General features: G+C 44.9%; 1 protein-coding gene across 4 annotated transcripts in view; it reads left to right on the top strand.

The window, feature by feature from the left end:
• Positions 1 to 15,725, top strand: part of LOC124596554 (pleckstrin homology-like domain family B member 1) — a 1,048,367-nt gene that overhangs the window by 395,954 nt on the left and 636,688 nt on the right. The gene's annotated exons all lie outside the window — the stretch shown is intronic.

Raw genomic sequence — 15,725 nt, 5'->3', positions numbered from 1 at the left:
GACCGTAGCAGTCTAGCGGCTCAGAACTGAAGAGCCTAGAACCGCTCGGCCACAGCGGCTGGCTGTAATGATTACTAAATCTTTCAATTATGCGAAAATATATGAACACAGGAATCATGGTAAGAACTGCACGTATTCTTAATGCATTCCTTCACCTCGCACTAGTTGGAAATAGTAGTAGTAGTAGTAGTAGTAGTAGCATGTTACGTAGGGTCTGTTTTAAGAGAGGCATGGTTTTGAGGTCGTAGGGACTTGTATTTCTGTGAATGTTAGTTTATCACAGTAAAACTGTTTGCTTATTAAATTACGAAAATATACTGAAGACAAAAACTTGTTAGAACAATTATTTCCGACGAGTAGAAGCTACCGTTGTCATCCAAATTAAACTTTCTACTACGCATTTCTCTGTACAGGAAGAACTTCATACAATTATTGTACTCCAGACAATTATTGTACTCCAGACAATTATTGTACTCCAGACAATTATTGTACTCCAGACAATTATTGTACTCCAGACAATTATTGTACTCCAGACAATTATTGTACTCCAGACAATTATTGTACTCCAGACAATTATTGTACTCCAGACAATTATTGTACTCCAGACAATTATTGTACTCCAGACAATTATTGTACTCCAGACAATTATTGTACTCCAAAAACGACTCGAAGCCGAAATGGGACTAGTTAAATACGAGAAATATAATTAGTCAGTGTGGGCATGACTACTCCAGTTTCACGCAGAATGACAAATACCTGAGGAAATTGTTACGTCGTTGGGAATATAATCCCTCTTGAAAGAGCATGTCACACCCTCAACGGGCTATATGCGCCGTGATTTTCTTTTTTCATCTCCCTCGCTCAGGTCACTGACTGTTTTAAAAAACAGTTGTCCATAAATACCTAACATTTCCTCAATGTCACACGTCCAGCTAATTAGTGACGAATCAAAATATTCTTGACTTCAACACCAATGTGCAAAAATGAGGGAGGCTTTCTGGCTGAATTGTCAAGAAGCGGCGATAGGGAAGTGATTAAAATACGTATAACTGCTGGCACTGGTCTAGGGGTTCTTGCAAACAGCAGATTAGGCCAATAGAGCAAGTTGTCATGTTTGATGAAAGAGGACGGTGGCGATTACAAAGTGTTGCCGGGGGAGTTACAGGGGCGGGGCGGTCGGCCCTCCACGTGCGGCCCGGGACAGTAGTTGTCGTGTCCCCGCGCTGCGTTGCGACCCGCGGATGAATAATGGAGGGCGCGCCGCTGCGCGCATTGTGTGCAGATACCTGCGCCGGCTGGAATGTCGCCGGCCTGCGTACCGCTGCCGCAGAGCCCTCGGCAGCCGTGAAGAAACGACGCGCGATCGCGCTTCTGCATGCAGCAAATCCTGTGTAGTCCCCTCCCTGAACCAGACAGAAGCAACGTAAGAATGGGCAACAGTTAACTCAGTTACCTGTAGCAGCACAAGTTAACAAAGGCAGCGGATAGAACTACCTTCTTGCGTTTGTCAAGCGAAGAGATGGAACCGGGTAATGGGACACATCGTGAGGCATCAGTGATTTGTCTTTTTGGTGACAGAAGGAAGTGTGGAGGGTAAAATTGCAGACTAAGGTGTGACTATAGTGAGCAGGATCCAATTAATGAAAGGTGCATCAGTTCTGCAGCGTTGAAGAATCTTGCGCGGGATGGTCTAGCGTGGAGAGCTGCATCGAACCAACATATACACCACCAGCACCACCACCAAAACAACACGTGTGATGATTTTCAAAATTCAAATGGCTCTGAGCACTATGGGACTTAATTTCTGAGGCCATCAGTCCCCTAGAACTTAGAACTACTTAAACCTAATTAACCTAAGGACATCATACACATCCATGCCCGTGGCAGGATTCGAATCTGCGACCGTAGCGGTCGCGCGGTTCCAGACTGTAGCGCCTAGAACCACTCGGCCACTCCGGTTGGCCGTGTGATGATTTACCAAGGAATTTAATATGCAGCGAACAACTCTTGAATGTGCCATAATTACCAGTTAGTTTGCCTGCAGTATCATCAGTAACCCTTAAGAGATTACCGATTAGACCCCATGCAAATTCAGTGTCAACCTTTGTTAATATTGGTACCTGAAAGACTCATTTGCCGTATTTTAAATTCTTGAGCTGATCATCAAACGAGCGTAAATTACTTCCTATTTTCGCTCTGGAGACGACAGATTTAATAGTGTAATTTACCCTGTTCCAACCTTCTTTCCTCTCTTTGGGAACCTCTTCTGCTTACCCTACAGTACCACCTTCTCACCATCTAAAACGCGCGAGGTGGTAAATAACAGCGACTGAAACAATGGGATGGTATTCGCAGAATCAAAGATCAGATCCCGTCCGGTCAGCCAGATATAGTGTCTCCATGGTTTCCCTGAATCATTCAAGGCATTCGCCGGTGTGGCTTCTTAGAAAAGAACATGACTTATCTCCTGTTCTACCCTTGCCCAGTTCAGCCCTGTGATTCGTTTCTAATGATTCGACGATCGATGAGACGTTGAACCCTAAGCTTGCTTCCCCTCTCTTTTGCCCCAACAACTGTTCCTCCATAGACAAGTCCCATCGTCTTTCCTTAACTCGGTTTTCGCAGCACACTCGTCTTCAGCTATGATTTCTCCTACTTTTCTTCTCTTCGCCTTAATTCCTATTTTCGTCTCTTACTGTCGGAATTCCTTACCTTTTAGTCCAGCCGTTGCGGATTTAAGAGCCCTATGAATTATATTTTCCATTCATTTATATGTACACTAAGGTGGCAGGCAAGTCATGGGGTACCTTCTAATACCGTGTCGGATCTCATGTAGTCCGGCAGCGACTCGACGTGGCATGGACTCAACCGGTCGCTGAAAGTCTACTGCAGAAATATTGAGCACTTCTGCTTCTGTAGCAGTTCATAATTACTAAACTGTTGCTGGTGCAGGATTTTCCGAACGAAAGGACCTCTCCAATGTGCCCCACACATGTCCGACGGGATTCATCTCGGGCTCTCTGGCTGGCCAAATCATTGGCTCGAATTATCCAGAATCTTCTTCAAATGAGTCGCGAACAATTGTGGCCAGTGACATGGCCCATTGTCATCTGTAAACTTTCACAAATGACCAAACATAACCCCTTTCAGTCAATGAGCGATTCTTTTGGACTGTATGACCCAGTCCATTCCATGTAAGCACAGCCCACACCATTATGGAGTCACCAAGAGCTTGCACAGTGCCTCGTTGACACCTGCGTCCATGGCTTCGTGGGCTCTGCGCCATACTCGAACCCTACCAATCAGCTCTTACCACCTGAAAGCAGGATTCATCTGGCCTGGCCACGATTTTCCAGCTTTCTAGGGTCCAACCGATATGGTCACGAGTCCCAGGAGAGGAGCTGCAGGCATTGTCGTGCAGTTAGTAAAAGCACTCGCATTGTTCGTCTGCTGTCATAGCCCATTAAGCCAAATTTCGCCTTACTGTCCTAAGGGAGACGTTCTTCGTACGCCCCACATTCTGCAATTATTTCACGCAAGTGTTGATCGTCGGTTAGCACTGACAATTCTGCGCAAACGCCGCTGCTCTCGCTCGTTAATTGAAAACCGTCGACCACGGCGTTGTCTGTGGTGAGAAGTAATGCTTGAAATTGTGTGTTTTCGGCAAACTTTTGACACTGTTGATATCAAATATTGAATTCCCTAAGGATTTCCGAAATAGAATGTTCCGTGGGTTTTTAGCTCAACTACCATTCCACGTTCATAGTCTTAGTTTCCGTCATGCGGCCATAATCACGTCGGACACCTTCTCACATAAATCACCCGAGTGCAAATGACAGTTCTGCCACTCCTTTGCCCTTTTATACCTCGTGTACCGATACCACCGTCACCCATATATGTGCATATCGCTATCGTATGACCCCTGTTACCTCAGTGTATAATCGAGTCGCAATCTGTCACACACCTTCAACTTCAGTATGACATCTGACTTTTGGTTCAGTTCGAGCCCAAATTGTTTGATATTGTAAAGTAAAATATTAACAGGAACAACAACTGATTTCAGAATAAAAGACACATTGCTAAAATTAACTTACTTGCCGGAACATTCGTTTCCGTAGCACATCATCTAATAGCGAGGCTAGAAGCACCAGTTTCCTTGTAAAACATCTATTCTTCAACGCCTGCAGTGTGTATCGGAGTGTCTGTTCTAAGAACATATCGAAATGAACACATATACGGTTTTATCTTACACTGAAACGAACACTTAGATTCGTTACACAGATGCAAACCCATTTTAGTGAGGTAACATAATTTTAACAAATGTTCGAGTGAAGGTTTAAAAAAATCAACTAGCTGTTGTAGAAGTAGCCCCTTGTCTATCTGCATAGAGTTGTCAACGTTTCTAAAAATGGCTCTGAGCACTGTGGGACTTAATATCTATGGTCATCAGTCCCCTAGAACTTAGAACTACTTAAAACTAACTAACCTAAGGACATGACACATCACCCAGTCATCATGAGGCAGAGAAAATCCCTGACCCCGCCGGGAATCGAACCCGGGAACCCGGGCGTAGGAAGCGAGAACGCTACACACGACCACGAGTTGCGGACGCCAACGTTTTTGGTAATCTTGGCAGCAAGGAGTGAAATATTCCACTGCGACTCTTGTGAGCTTATTTGCACAGCCCATTGAGTATCTGCGATATCTTGATGAAGCTTTCATTTCAGTCACCTTTTCACTCCCGAAAACAAGAAGAAATCCCAAGGTGAGAGGTCGGGTCAGTATGGAGGATTTGGGATAGCAATATCATTGTCTGGCCGGATACTCGTTAACGGATAAAGCAGTATAGGATCTTACATTTTTGTGCAGTAAGAACTAGTCTTAGAATGCGACATCCAACTGTTTGTCGCAAACGTTTCAAGATCTCCGTGTAAAGAGTTTCGTTCACCGTTTGACCTGGAGGAACAGACTCATAATGATTAATCCTCTACTATGAAAGAATGCGATCAATATTGTCTTTGCTGGCCGGTGTGGCGGAGCGGTTCTAGGCGCTTCAGCCTGGAACCGCGCGACCGCTACGGTCGCAGGTTCGAATCCTGCCTCGGGCATGGATGTGTGAGATGTCCTTAGGTTACTTAGGTTTAACTAGTACTAAGTTCTAGGGGACTGATGACCTCAGATGTAAAGTTGCATAATGCTCAGAGCCAACATTGTCTTTGTCCTCGGGATTTTTTTTTTTTTTCTGGTAATACAGGACTCCGCCATTCAGCAGTTTGACGCCTCTTGTGTGGGTCATATTCGTAGCACCAACTTCAATCCCCAACAATGATCTTTGACAGAAATGTGGAACCCCGTCTGACACGATCAACGATCCTAGTTTGTGAGGGCCGAGTTTTGCATTGTTTCCTTTTCCCTAAATCTTCGCACAAAATCTTATGACACACATCACGGTTCAAATTAAATTATTTTGATATCGCTCGCTCAGTTACATGACGTTCTTCTTGCAATGACTGCTCCATGTTTACATCGGTTTCTGCCGCAGACTAGCGTCTATTTCTGGGACCGTCTTGCACTGGATCTCTGCCTTCACGAAACCATTTCTGCCACTCTTCCTGAAAGTATCAAGAGTGCATATGCTTGCTTAATCATTGTCCTTGTTTCACTACGGATTTTCCCGAGCTTAAAGCAGAATTTAATGTTCACTCTTTGCCCACAATCAGCATCCATTGTGTCGCCGCAACTATTACGCCAAGAACACAGGCTGTGAGTTTTAAGTACAGTCTTGTCACCTAGTGAGTTTACTTGGAAACATGGTCAAGGTCACTTCAAGGACGTACACGTACCAAGTAACATGAAAACAACATTTATTCATCTCAGAAATAAAAAAAACCTGTCCTGGAACTTTGCCAGAAAAGGACGTATATTAGTTACTTATTCCATAATCAAGGTGTAAAGAGGTTTACTGGCATATGTTCACAGACTAGTATTTAGTGAAATATGCAGTGCCGATTGTTTTACTTCAGTCATTTACATGAGCGAGACATTGAACAGACGAACAACATGGCTCACATTTGGCGACTCATGCTCCCTACATGCGTACCAGGACGATTTTGTACAGTGGATGCTGTACGTTAGACGCAGTTGACTTCAAAACGTGTAAGTATGACAAGGATGATGTCAGTCACCGGTTTCGTCCAAACGTCGACCTAAAACGCAACCTAACACGGAAGAGTTGTTTTCTGCGGTTCCTGTGATTGCTGCAGAGACCAATTGGGTTGCCAAAATGAGAGGAGCCGAGTACGGAATACTCTGCAACCTACCACCGAAAAAAAAAAAAAACCGCCAGTGATTTCCGTGGGCGCAGTAGTTGTTACTTATGGTCAGCGTTATAGAACGGATGTGTCTTAAGACGGTTTTCGTGAAAGATGAACCTTTGTGACCACTCGAGATTTCTCAGCTTGATTGAGTATTGGTGTTTTTATGGGTGTTACGATGCGTTATTATTATTATTATTATTATTATTATTATTCTGCGCCATATTTCCATGACTGACCAGTCTAATTGCGGCGATGCGACCTGTGTTTTTGCGTACTGCATGGTCTACATCTAGACTGAAGTATTGTTGGAGCAACACCACTCTTTATAGGCTGCTTCGACTGCCAGCGCACTCCAAACTCTTTGATGCTTATTTATTGTTCATTCATTTGTTCGTTTACCATCATAGAGTTCATTTCAGTAGTATTTCGATCAATGCGAGTGCTTACTCTTGCCGAGGAGCCGTGTAACAAATCTGGCAACCGACCATTATCCATTTATTTCAGTAAGCCACATACACAGTCTACGTACTTAATGAGGACTGTGCTGTTAATCAACCTCGGGCGGCAACCGACACGAGGATATTACTACACTCCGTACGATGTTCAGCATGCCGCACATGAACCACGAAGAACTCAGTTATTCGTCTCTCAACTGCCTCATTGTGACTATTAATAAGCGATCTACCTCCTTCATACATTTTTCCATAGTTGTCGTACAGGAGTGCTACTAGTTGACCGCTCTTTGTGCCAGATAAAAAGACGCAATCGTTGCTCTAACGCCATACCGTCTGTCCTGACGGCCTGATTAATGCGATACAGATGACGCTTGCTGAGAGCCGAGTAATTAATGCTGTGTTAACCGCTCGGTTACTGCTAACCTGCCAGCGAACAATCTGAGTGATGAGATGATGTTGACCAGTCTTCATGAGAAGATTTTTAGACATACCTGATTTGTAGGTTAGTTTCATGGCACTGCTTTTGGTTTTTTTATCCAAAAGCAAAATATTTTCTGACGCTGAGTTGTTATTACTCAAACGTGAAAAACCGAACACTTAATATACGAGGGCGTGCTGAAAAGTGAGGCCACAGAATTTATGCGAAAACGCTTAAGACATTTTGATTTAAAAAAGTTATTAACATTCTACATCTGTATTATTCCTGTCTACGTATATATTTCTCAACTTGGTCACCGTGGGGACGAATACATTGTTCCTAATGAGAGACCAGTTTGTTGATATCGTCACTGTAGAATGTCTGATATTTTTGACGGAGCCACAAACTCACCTCTACTCGCACCGCTTCATCGCTAGCAAAGTGAAGTCCGCGAAGTCGTTCTTCAAGTTTTGGAAACACATGAAGGTCAGATGAAGCCAAGTCGGGACTGTATGGAGGACGATAGGTGATAGTGAACCCAAGGCGTCGGATTGTTGCAGACGTCGCAGCGCTCTGTAGTCGGACATTGTCATGTTGAAGTAGAGGGTGCTTCATATGTGGACAGACTCTTCGAATTCGAAACTCGATTACAGCATGCTGTTTCTCAGACACTGATACGGTTACGCTAAACACCGCCATGTTACACGCTGCAATTCGGAGCCCTGTAACGGTAGAGGGCTGCCAATACGCAGACGTGAAGAATAAAGATGTCGAATGCTAATAACGTTAGTTTTATTTAAAAATTGGGAGGCATTACTTTTGAGCAGACCCAGGTACTGAATGTGCACTTATTAACTTTCCATCGTTACTTCTTGGTGAAATAATGCGTTAACTTTAGATGTACCGTCTGCGGAATTACAGGGATTGCTATGGCGTTATTGAGAAAAAAGTGGCCTCGTGGCGCTAATTAACGTTTAGTAAATGCGACTGAGGCCAGCTTCTTTGAAAAACAAATATTTTGTACTTACATTTTGATACGGTGTTACATTCGGTTTTACGTATGATACTTATATGTTCATGAATACGAGAGGGAATAATTCTGGTAAAAATGTGACAAATAATGGAAGTTGTGCTGAGCTCATCGGCCTTTCACATTTTTGTCTTAAGAAGAAAAGAAGAACACTTTGATAGCCATCGCAGTTGTTAAGACAATGAGTCCGCATTAAGAGGAGATTCAGGTTTACCGCAGATCTGCCTGAATCGTTCACTCACGTACCGGAACGGTTCCTTCCGCATCCTTCCAAAATTAGAGTATGTGCTCAGTGTCTAATGACCTCGATAGTGGAACAATTAACCGTAAACATCCTTTCCTTCTTTTACCATGGTTAATCAAAGGAATTATGCTGTCAAAGAACATACGCTTAACCACGAGAGGTAATCATCTCCGTCTGTTTCGGGGTAAGCTCAAAGGATTCCAGATCGTGAAAGCTCTCTCCCTAATGGGCGTGCAGTTTGTGTTGCTATGACAGGGATCACGGCGAGTGGAACCAGCGGCTTGCGCACCTATAGTTCTATGTAGCCGGGTCTCCCGTCATTCTTGTAACCGAGAGGAACTCTTTCAGGTTGGTCCTTACATCCCTGAAACCATACGCGATGGCGTCAGTTAACCTAGAGAGAATTTTTTAGGCGTAGTTTACCAATATTTTTCCTTGTTGTTTCCTTGCCCATCTAAAATTTGTTGGGCAATGCAGCTACCGCCAGAAACACGCTGTAGTAAATGCAAGCTTACAAGATTACAAAATTATTTTTTTAGAATGTACCTATTCGCTGAAGTCCCACAAATGGTGTAGGAACCAAAGCTGATCCCACTGTCACGTAAGCGGTGGTAAGTACTTCTCACTCGTGTAAATCGCACAGACGGACAATGAATGCTTGACCAGGGCTCAGAACGTATTCTTCCCGACTGAGAGACGAGTATTCTACCGCTGCCTAACACACAAATACTACAACACAGCGACAGGCTCTGAACCGTTGGAAGGAACTCCTTCACAGAATTAGAATAATATACCGCAAGGAAGCCTTTAAAGTTTTTCTGTCGTGCTTGCAGATTATACGTCTCCTATTTGCAATAACAATGCTCAACTTTCAGTTATCCAAGTGGACTTTATTTTAGTTCAGATTTCACCGAGTTGAGTGCAGCAGTTTATTCGACACCCTATTTTTAACCGAAAATCTTCTGTTTGTTATAATTCCGACCGTTGAACAGTAACCTACATGAAGAATGCGAACCGAAGTAGCGTATCGTGCCTCGTTTCAAGGTGAAAGAATATACCTTCTAAATCTTTGCAGTGAGGCTACTGTGTGAAAAGACCTTCTGATTCAGCCACTGGATCAGAGAACGTACGCAGCTGAAACACTATGCAATCGCAAATTGGTTTCCCCTTTGGCTCTACTACCGATAGCTTGCCCCATAAATAAAATAGGTCTAAAGTTAAAAAAAGAGAGGGACGTACAGAGGACCCCACATTTAAACCTCCATTGGAGCAAAACTTTATTTACCTTCTAATACACATCACCAAGTTCGCCTCTTTCGTTAGACACGCCCTACAGCTAACGCTGCTATGTGGCCTCTTCCCAAAGAGTACCTGCATGCTCATTGAAGAGCGCCTTGACAGTAGATAAATGGAAAAACCAGATCGCATAACCGAGCTCGAGATCGCACTTCACAACTCCACCTAAACTTTCCACGCTGGAGAAAAGTTAATTGATCACTGAGGATTACTGGTCGCTGGCTTCCGAAATATACTCCACAACAGGACCTCTACCCCCACAGAGCACAAAACTTGCTTCCTAAAACCTCGCTAGAACTGCCGGCCGACTCTAGATTTCGCGAGGTCCAAAAGCACTCCATGAATTTTTTTCAAGATTGGGGCATTTGGGCCATTCAGCCTAAGTAAGAGAATTTAACTATCCCCGCTGGCCGTTCCCACTAATGGAAATCACCACAAAGAGCTCCTTCCTGCAAAGGCTTTTCAAGTATTTGTAGTTCTGAACGAAGTGCATCTCCAAAACCAAACCGGTGAAATGATGTCTTTTATCAAATTTATTTAGGTTCAAATGCCCAGCCAGGAGAGAATGATCGAAACTTATTTCCCAACTGTGCTTCAAAACACGTGCTATCCTGCGGAAATCACACGCCCTTAAAGAAGTTAGAGTTGGCCTGTTCAGTGGGTTTGAGGGAAGACCAGTACATTCTCTTCAGAGAGGATAACAGCTTTCTTCCTTCTGGATCCCGGAAATCGATCGCGGGCGTAACTGCAGCTACCAGACGCGCACACAGGCGAGGCCACAAAATAGTTTCAAGTGTTCCGGGTTTACAGGTTATTTGATGATCTTCCGATATGATGTCGTTTTTACAATATTTCTCTTGGGGATCCACCTAAGTAACTAAAATTGTTCTGTATGAACAGTGACACGAGTTTGGGAAGTTACGTTGGGGGTTGGGTTGTTTGGGGGAAGAGAAACCAAACGGCGTGGTCATCGGTCTCATCGGATTAGGGAAGAAGGAACCATCCCTGCATTTGCCTGGAGCGATTTAGTGAAATCGCGGAAAATCTAAATCAGGATGGCCGGGCGCGGGACCGAAGGCATGTACTAAAGTAGTAGATTTAATGTGTGTTCGAACTTTTTTCAATTCATGGCGTGATGATACAGCTACTAGTAATAAATATTTTGAAGCGAGAAACAGTTTTGGCTGCAAAACGGGCTTTATTATTTTATGTTGTACGAATAACGCGTTTCGCCTTGTTTGAGGCATCTTCAGTTTGGTTGGCACAATGTGTTAAACTCATAGGCTGCAGAAATACATCACAAAATGTAAAGTGTAAGAAATGATGTTGTACATGTATTGTTAGCAGGACAGAACACGTACAACAGCATTTCTTAAATGTTTACATTTTGTAGGCCTGATCCCGTGTTTGGTGTCTTCCGTACTGCGCTATATACTCTACAAAGATACTGCGCGAAGTGTCTTAAAGCTCCACAACAGCAACTACCTATTGAGCTCTTTTATGTATTTTAAATGTGGCTGCCCGTGTACTCAACACTCAGGGTATCACTCAATATTCTTAAAATACTGACAACGGTGTTTGCCTGCTAAGACATTTGCATGGACGGCAGCCTACGTATATAACACCTGTTGTGCCAGCCAATCTGAAGATGCCTTAAACAAGGCGAAAAGCGTTATAGGGAAAATATAAAATAATAAAGCGTGTTTGGAGCCAAAACTGTTCATCTCTTCAAAATAATGTTTTCAGTTTTTAACATTTTATTTATAACATGATGGAGGCTAATTTTCGGATAGCCCTCGTGCGGTGGTGGTCTAAGGAAAAATTCCCTAGGGAACACATCATTTCACAGTACACAGTAAACCAGGCAAATAGTAATTTGCTAATTTTCGTACAACCCCTTTTTGTAACCAGCCTGATAGGCGGCGCGTGGGTCTGCTCCTGTAAACTGGAGGGTAGGCCGAATGTAGGAAGCGAGCAGGAGCAGGAGCAGGAGCGGTAAAAATCTCTCGGTACTGCTCTTAGAAATGGTTTTACCATATCACAATATCAACTGAATACATAATAACGTGAATACCTAACTTTGCACGGAGGAGCACGGAGGCGCGAAGCCGGATGTATCAAACTTCACATCTACATCTACATTCATACTCCGCAATCCACCATACGGTGCGTGGCGGAGGGTACCTCGTACCACAAATAGCATCTTCTCTCCCTGTTCCACTCCCAAACAGAACGATGGAAAAACGACTGCCTATATGCCTCTGTACGAGCCTTAATCTCTCTTATCTTTGTGGTCTTTCCGCGAAATGTAAGTTGGCGGCAGTAAAATTGTACTGCAGTCAGCCTCAAATGCTGGTTCTCTAAATTTCCTTAGTAGCGATTCACGGAAAGAACGCCTGCTTCTCTCCAGAGACTCCCACCCGAGTTCCTGAAGCATTTCCGTAACACTCGCGTGATGATCAAACCTACCAGTAACAAATCGAGCAGCCAGCCTCTGAATTGCTTCTATGTCCTCCCTCAATCCGACCTGGTAGGGATCCCAAACGCTCGAGCAGTACTCAAGAATAGGTCGTATTAGTGTTTTATAAACGGTCTCCTTTACAGCTGAACCACATCTTCCCAAAATTCTACCAATGAACCGAAGACGACTGTCCGCCTTCCCCACAACTGCCATTACATGCTTGTCCCACTTCATATCGCTCTGCAATGTTACGCCTAAATATTTAATCGAAGTGACTGTGTCAAGTGCTACATTACTAATGGAGTATTCAAACATTACAGGATTCTTTTTCCTATTCATCTGCATTAATTTACATTTATCTATATTTAGAGTTAGCTGCAATTCTTTACACCAAACACAAATCCTGTCCAAGTCATCTTGTATCCTCCTACAGTCACTCAACGACGACACCTTCCCGTACACCACAGCAAACAGCCGCACATTGCTATCCACCCTATCCAAAAGATCATTTATGTAGATAGGAAACAACAGCGGACCTACCACACTTCCCTGGGGCACTCCAGATGATACCCTCACCTCCGTTGAACACTCACCATCGAGGACAACGTACTGGTTCTATTACTTAAGAAGTCTTCGAGCCACTCACATATTTGGGAACCAATCCCATACGCTCGTACCTTAGTTAGGAGTCTGCAGTGGCTCACCGAGTCAAACGCTTTCTGGAAGCGAAGGAATGTGGCATCCGTCTGATACCCTTCATCCATGGTTTGCAAGATACCATGTGAAAGAAGGGGGGGTTGCGTTTCGCAGGAACGATGCTTTCTAAAGCCGTGCTGATGCATGGGCAGCAACTTCTCTGTCTCAAGGAAATTCATTATATTCGAACTGAGAATATGTTCGAGAATCCTGCAACAAACCGATGTTAAGGATACTGGTCTGTAATTTTGAGGATCCGTCCTTCTACCCTTCTTATATACAGGCGTCACCTGCGCTTTTTTCCAGTCGCTCGGGACTTTACGTTGGGCAAGAGATTCGCGATAAATGCAAGCTAAATAAGGAGCCAATGCAGTAGAGTACTCTCTGTAAAACCGAATTGGAATCCCATTCAGTTGCTTCACAACCCCAGGGATGTCTGTCACTATGTCCTCCATACGGGAATCTGTACGAGGCTCAAACGGCGGTATGTTTGTACGATCCTCAAAAAGTTACACAGGCAATATCTGTAGTTGCTCGCGCACTATGAAATAGAAACAATGTTGCTTGGTCGTCTACTCTGAATCAAACGGGCAGAATCTGGAGCGGCGCTCGTAGAGCTGCATAGCGCCGGCTAGAGGGCGCTGTCGTCGGTGTCGGTGTCGTAGTGCCAACCTAAGAACTTTTACCTACGCCGTGGCGTCGTAGCTATCGATCGATACCACAACCCTCTTCAATTTGAAAGCAGTGGTCTGAGGAGAGACCCGTGGAGAACACCTCAATTCACTGTACACCCGGCAAAGTAATACTGACAAGGATGTTCGGCGCTGCCTGGAGTGATTACAGACCGCCTGACTGCCGGGTGGCACAGAACGGCACGCGTCAGCGCTATGCGAGTGGGCAGGGATGGGCAGAGCTACGCCGCTTCCGGAGCGCACAACACAACACGGCTCGGCACGCGGCCTCAATGGTGGCTGTTGTGTTGTGCTGTGCTGTGCCGTGCTGCGCCGTGCGCGCACATCCGGACTGCAGCGCCATTCAACCGCGCCGCACCGCAGCTGCCGCGCCTAAATATAGGCCGCGGGGTTGGGGGAGGTAGGCGAGGTGTCGTGGAGTGTGTACGTTGCGCAGACTGCTTCCGGTGCGGACGCAACTACCTAACTTCTTTACCAGGAAACGGTGTAGGCAACAACAGCACTGCGCCGCCTCCCCCCCCCCCTTTCTTTCCTCCCATTGCTCCCTATTCCCCGCTAGCATTCAGACCAGAGAGAAGCCAGAAGCGACTACTGTACTGGGATATAACTGACCCTTCCGCTGTCGGAGAGAACACCAGGGTCTAACTTTGCTTCCATTTAACGGCGAATAATAATGGGTGACTCAAAACCAAAGGACAGTTTTCAGTTCTGTCTAACGCTTGAGCCTTGTCCCGCAGTTACGCAGGGTCAGCCATCGTTAATCGGATTTGGTATGTTGTTTAAGGGGGTGGCCGGATGCCCTTCCTGCCGCCACACCGTACCCCCTGGGACGGAATTAGTGTAGCCCAACTGTCTGCTTCGAGTGTAATCCATAAAATAGTGCGCAAGTGTTCAGACGTCTGCGAGCCGTATAACTGAGGCGGAACATGGGGACCAGCCCGGCATTCACCTAGCGAGATAAGGAAAACCGCCTAAAAACCACATTCAGGCCCTCGTCGTTAATCCGCCGGGCGGATTCCATCCGGGGCCAGCGCGCCTACCTGAGTCAAGGAAGCAGCACGTTGGCGCTCTCGACTACCCTGGCGGGTAAAGGACAGTTTTCAATTCAAAAATGGCTCTGAGCACTATGGGACTTAACTTCTGAGGTCATCAGTCTCCTAGAACTTAGAACTACTTAAACCTAACTAGCCTAAGGACATCACACACATCCATGCCCGAGGCAGGATTCGAACCTGCGACCGTAGCGATCATGCGGTTCCAGACTGACGCGCCTAGAAACGCACGGCCACACCGGCCGGCAGTTTTCAATTGTTTGTTACAAATTTTAACGCACAGAAACGCATTTCGCGTGTCAGTCTTCACACAGCTGCGCTGTTGTGGTGCAGTTTCCATGTTGATAAAAACAGACAGGAGAAATCATTTTCTGTGCTTGAATTTGTGCGAAGTCAATCCATTGTTACAATGCAACTGGCGTTCCGCCGTCGATTCAGCAAGGGTCCTCCTCTCCACAAGCAGGTTTATGACCTCTTGGAATTTTTTTAGTAACACTAACAGGAAAAGTTGAAAAATATTTCTATTTATTACTTGATGATGATTAATTTCGGGTTTTATTCATGATCCATTCTCAAATCATTCTGTGGAACGATAGGCTAACATTACAATTTGTTACATAAAGTACCAAACAGCCAATGCGTGTCACAAAGTGCAGTGTCTAACGTATCAAATACTACCATACCATCAAATCAGAATAAGTATTACTCGACACAGAAAAAAAATCATGACGGTCTTGACGCAAAGAAGTATAATGCAAGTGATCATGAAACCGTACACGAATAGGAACATACAGCCTAATCTCAGTCAGCATGAGGGAATTGTCCTGCAGTTGGTGCCACTGTCGGAGGCTTTCCAAATTGCAGTTACTGCAACATTCGCGTCCCGGTGACCATAGCAGACGGTTGGAATTTTGCATTTTGTTTCTCAAGGATGCGGCAGAGGATACTTTTTTCGAACGACTCATCTTTCCGGGTGAATCAACTTTTCATTTACAGGGTAAAGTAAACCGTCATAATGTATAAGAATCCAGGTGTCGTCGTCGTCGTCGTCGTCGTCGTCGTCG

Source organism: Schistocerca americana, chromosome 2 (assembly GCF_021461395.2).
Source record: "Schistocerca americana isolate TAMUIC-IGC-003095 chromosome 2, iqSchAmer2.1, whole genome shotgun sequence".
NCBI classification, from domain to species: Eukaryota; Metazoa; Arthropoda; class Insecta; order Orthoptera; family Acrididae; genus Schistocerca; species Schistocerca americana.
Note: the sequence above shows the minus strand (reverse complement) of the source record. Positions and strands in the feature narration are given on the sequence as shown.